This window comes from Phyllostomus hastatus, unplaced genomic scaffold (genome assembly GCF_019186645.2).
Source record: "Phyllostomus hastatus isolate PE091 unplaced genomic scaffold, TTU_PhHast_1.1 phas_scaffold_177, whole genome shotgun sequence".
NCBI lineage: Eukaryota > Metazoa > Chordata > Mammalia > Chiroptera > Phyllostomidae > Phyllostomus > Phyllostomus hastatus.
The window spans coordinates 605,170-611,169 of record NW_025334012.1 but is presented as its reverse complement, the minus strand read 5'-3'; positions in this window follow the sequence as shown (position 1 = coordinate 611,169).

Here is a 6,000-nt window from a genome sequence, read left to right as displayed (position 1 = left end):
CTTTTCAATTTTATGAGTGCCTTGATTTGGTTTATTGTTTGGAGTGATCCTTAAAAATCTTCCCAGTGATTAGACTCTTTGACTCATGTGGCAACTTATAGGTGATGGTTGTACAACTTCACTAGGTGCCCAGTTTAAATAGAAGATATTATTAGTGTCCTGGGGATGGCAAATTCTGCTTCTCCAATGACCTTGATGCTCTGAGGTCATTTTTCATATGGTACCAATGCATGACCTGATCTATTCATTTATCCACCTCACTTAATCAGTAAAGAGAAGCCATTTTGAGAGTTTCTTCCTTTTTCTAAAACAAAGCAAATGTGGACACAAATATGAATAAGTATTAACTTTCATTGCATATAAGCACACACACACACACACACACACACACACACAAAAGAAATGAAATAACCAGGGATCTCAAAGCATGACATCACATCACACACATAAACACATTCACAGAAAGTGAAATACTTAGAGCAGAGGGTGAGCAATATTAGAAAAAGCAGTGAATAATGACCATTTCAAATAAAAAGGAGTTACTGAGTATTAATGATAAGCCAGAACTTTGAATGCTTTACATACATTACTTAATTTCATACTCACAACAACCCTGTGAAGTAGGAATCATCATTATCTCCATCCTATACAGGAAAAGAATAAGGCAGGATATCAACTTCAAGAAAGTGAACCAAAGTAAGTAGCAGAGCTGGTTCTGTCTGTCTCGAATCTTGAATAGACTTCATTTTATTGCTCATTGTTTATATGTGATTTGATGAAGGTGAAATCTCTTCATTTTTGTGCCTGCCTTTTTTCACCTGTGTTGCCTATTATGCATGGACACAGACTTAGTCTTTTGGTTTTCCTGATCTTAAGAAGCTTCCAGGGCTTTGGCATAGGGTGTGATGAGAGTGAAGACACAGTTGTCTCTTTGGACAATTTCTATTGCCTAGTCAACATGTTGTTGCATAGCTCAGTTCAAAGTTAAAAGTCAAGAATACCTCATTCAGGGGGGAATAGAGAAAGTATTATCCAAGTCTGCATTCACACAGGAACATACATATGTTAAACTATTTTCTTTTTAATTGGATGAATATTTCATCTATTGACGAATTCTGAAAAGGAAGTGGGCAAAATCAAAGCAAAACAAATGAAGTAATTAAGAAATAAGTAGCATCCTCTACCTAACCCCAAAGGCATAATTCAGAGGGTATCTACTTGGTTTGTTGCTTAGGAAAGACAAGAAAGGGGATAGTATAATGTGTCTTTTATGAGGGTGTGAATATTCATAACAGGTTGTCTTAAATCCTAGGGTGGATGAAAGTAGCGTTCCCCATCTTATGTATATAATATAAGATTTTATATATATAACTAAAGTTCAACCAATCTGACACTTCAAGAAATGGTAGAATAATGAGTAAATAACATATTTCATAGTTAACAGTAAACTGAAATATTTTTTTAAAAACTAGCAAAATGTTTAAAGACAGACCAAGTATATTTTAGATTTTGATGCACCACATACTTTTGCATGTTTAAATGAAAAGAATACTGAAGGAAAAGTTTGGAATCTTAGTTATATTCCTGTTTTTCCCCACTAATTATTTTTTGGACTTCATGAATTGTTGTATTGGATGCAGCTTTCTTAACTGTGAAATGAATGGGGCAGAGAATGCAAACTCTATGGAACTTTCCAAATCTAGAATGCTTCAAATTCAAACACTATGAGATACCTAAAAGCCAAACCCCAGCCTGTGTCTCCTTTTGAATTTAAAATGGCATGGACCCAGTGACAAGCAAACCTGTGCTCAACTAGCACTCAGCAGTGTAGTGCTCCGTTCCCGGTAGGTCACATCAGTTTCTCTTTCTGTCCCCAAAACTGACTCGTGACTTGACCTGTTTTCTACCTGTTGGTAAGAGGTTGAATGTCTTCTCTCCTCTTCTCCTTCACTGAACAAATATTCTCAGAAGTATCCAAAAACAGTGAGTCACTCTAGTAGTTGTCTCTGGGCTGCTTGCTCACCCCACCTTTGTTTCTGGGTGCGGGAGGTATTTAAGTCTTAATCACAAGTAATCCTCAGAAGAAGTATGATGAAATACTTTCTGCATTCACAGGAGACCCAAATACATGATGAACTGTCATCCCCTAAGGATTTCACTCTCTCTTCCTTAAGCTGTAATAATAAAAGAAGGTAACACAGGGGAATTTTATCAGCCACTCCAGTTTTAATTATTGAGTCAACCATAAGGACTGCATTGGACTTTTTTACTTTACCAGCCTTAAGCCTACATGGTGTGATTTTGATGGTAATTTAGAAAGATCTGTTTGCTGATTCTTGAAACGTCTTTCAAAGAGGATAATACTTACCATGCTATATGGAGTGGTCATATTTAAATGTACACGTGAGAGCCAGGAGACTGTGAGATACCCAGTGGTAGTTTGCCTTTATAAAGGTTGACCAGCACTCCTACAAATATTACATGGACAATGTTAAATTTATAAATTAACTTAGCAGAATTGCCACTTTTATGTCATTAACTCTTGCTATCAAAGAGCATATATGTCTTTATACTTCTTCAACTGTACTTTTGTATCATTCTGCAATTTTACTCTTTTCCTTTATAGAGGCTTTGCACATTTTTTTTTCCATTTGGTTATGCTTAGGTCTGTTTTGTTTGGCAACTGTAAATGAGATCTTCTCTTCTACATAAATTCCCTAGCTGGCAATGCATGTGTATATGAAGTGATCAGGCTAATTTTACATTTTGCTAACTTACTGAAATTTTTCTCCCTCTCTCTTCTGGATTTTGAATAAAATGTTACTTATGGCTAGTGATAGTATGTAAGTGTCCCCTGGAATAGTAGATCTATATCCTTTCAGACCCAATGATGTCTTTTAAAACAAGTCATTTGTATTGTCCCCTCTGCTTTTGACGTGATCATAGATAATTTAATTTACCCACACATAATTTAAAGAGAAGAAATAAAATTTAAATAATTTATGATAAAATAATACATATGTTAGTAACTAACTGGTCAGGCATAACTACACTATGAAAAAGGTAAATGTTTTAAAAGAAATTATGTACCCCAGTGTTCATAGCAGTACAATTTACAATAGCCAAGTGCTGGAAGCAACCTAGGTGCCCATCTTTAAATGAGTGGATAAAAACACTATGGTACATTTACACAATGGAATACCACACAGTAGAAAGAAAGAAGGAGCCCCTATCCTTTGTGACAGCATGGATGGAACTGGAGAGCATTATGTTAAGGGAAATAAGCTAGGTGATGAAAGACAAATACCATATGACTTCACTTATAAGTGGAACCTAATCAACAAAACAAACAAGCAAGCAAAATATAACCTGAGACATTGAAATAAAGAACAAACTGACAGTAACCAGAGGAGAGAGGGGAGGTAGGTAAAGGAGGAAAGAATGGGAAGGGTTGTCAAGGAATGTGTATAAAGGACCCATGGACAAAGCTAAAGGGGGGTAGGATTGAAGGTGGGAGGTGGCGGTGATGGGGGGAAGAGGAGACAACTGTGCTCGAAAAACAATAAAAATAAATAAATAAAAAATAAATTTCTTGAAAATAAATAAAATAAAATAACTCTGTAAATGTGACAGTTAAAGATGTGGGCTGATACATGTTTGTTATCTAGGCATGTCAAACAATTTTTCAGCTTCCTAGCTTATGGCATAAACTTCTGAATGATGAGCAGCAATTTGTAAAGTCCCACACCATTCATTTTCTTCCTTGAGTTATTTAATAACTGCATTTGTGGCAAATTTGTTATATATAAAATCTATTCAACAATACTCCATGTTTATATTTAAAATGTGTTTATATGTAAAATGGAGGTTAATGCAAGACTCAGATAATTTGATTAAGGACATCAGCTGACATGATACATGAACATTGTGTGGGGTGTGGATGGTTCTTCATTGTGATGGGCTGTGCTGCACCCTGAAGGCTTTCAGCATCTTCCCCTACATCCCCAGATTCTGTGCCACGTGTACCTCCATCACTGTGACAACCATACATTTTCATAATATCCCCAGAAGAAAACACCAGCTTCATTGAGAACTTGTCCTTGAAATTCTAGGTGTTGGATTTTAAGTAACTTTTTCCAACTAAGAGGTGGTTTAATCTGCCAAGTTAGACATTAGTTACTCTACCTACCCACCCTTAATACTTCTGATTCACTCTTTCTCTTAGAAACCAACAAGACTGCTATGTTAGGGTTCCCCTGAGAAACAGAATCAACAGAAGGTGATAGATAGATAGATAAACTGATATGAGGAAATTTATTATAGGAATCGTTCAATGGTTCCGAAGGCCAAGAAGTCCAAAGATCTGCCATCTGCAAGCTGAAGAAGTAGGGAAGCCTGTAGTGTAATTTGGCCTAAGTCCAGAGACCTAAGAATGGGATGAAAGTGGGGGGTAATGGTGTCTGAGTCCTCTGAAAATAAACAGAACCTCATCTTCAGATATTGACCCTGGGTCTTTTATATGAATGATATAGTAAGGCAAATGAAGAACCTAGTAAGTCTCGATCTAGCCTACATAAACTGATAGCTATTGCTTACTCTGGACAGTTAGGAATAGTGTCAAGGTAGGGGAAACTCATTTTATTAATCATCTATCCATATGCATTTGATATGGTAACTCACATTTGTTCACTTATTTTATCAGAGTCATCCTAAGCATTATCATTCTCAATTAGAAATGGAAAAGCTAAGTCATAAAGAGATTCAGTGCAATATCAGAAGTCACAGGATTAGTAAGACTCAGAGCCAGAACTGAATGCCAAGACAACCCTTGTTCCCCCTATCTCCCTGATCCTCCTATAATCAGTTCTTTACTGTGATCCAGGTGATATAACTGGTATTTACACAGAGTCCTTATAGGAGGCAAGACCAGAGGTAGAATGAACCAGCTGTTTTGTTGATTCTTTCCGTGCTTCTTAGGGGGCCAGATGACCAACTATCAGGGGAGATAGAAAAAGGATGCTTAATAGTGGTTAGGAATATAGGACTGAAAATTCACTCTCTACTGGGCCCAGGTGTCCTGAGGGTAAAGGAGAGAAATGTGAAAGGAACATTTGATTTCCTTAGTTTTAGAGAGGAAAACAAAGAGATTAAAATGAGGTAACATGAGGGATTCAGTCCCCAGAGACTAAAGAACAAGAAATATATCCTATTTAAAATAAGTCAGGATGCCTACTCCACAGTCTGATCTGGAGACTCTGTGATGATAAATAATTTCAAATAATATTAAAGTTGTTCTGCAAAAGTATATTTTCTATGTTAAAATGTATTTTAGCATAAAATAACAAACTAGAATACTTATCTTTAAGGAAAACTAAGAGAAAGAAGGACTCAAACTCTGCTGAACACAGAGTAACTTTCTTATGACAGGGAAGGTGTGAAGGGTTTCAGTTTTCCTATTTCTGTAATGGATGGTGTCTAAAGTCCATTCCAGCTGTACTTACTGCTTAACCTAGAAGGAGTTCCATCTCTAAGAAGAAGGCTCTACCCCCCCAGCTTCTAACTGTTTTGGTGAATTTAGATATTGACTAGGAACAAGCAAAGGGGTCAACTAGAAGTCCAGTGGTTAAAAAAGGTAAGGAAAAGCTATGAAATGTTTCATTCATGTACCTCACTGAACTGAAGAAAAATTCACAATCCTGTTAATTTCTGCAATTATTACGGGTCCAAAGTCCATGTGTCCAATGCTTTGAAACCCAAAATGCTAGAATTTGGAGTAAGGAAAGATTTGTTGATTGAGAAGGTGCCGAGAATCTTAAGAATGTACAGAGTTCATTGTATTCTGGGTTCATTGTAGTGTGTCATAGAATTGTACACTTGAAACTTATATGATTTTATTAATCAATGTCATCCCAATAAATTCACTAAAGAAATAAGAAATAAAAAAGAAAGTACAAAATTCAGACTTATTTTATGTCAAAGAAAGTGAGAAAGAGGAAGGCC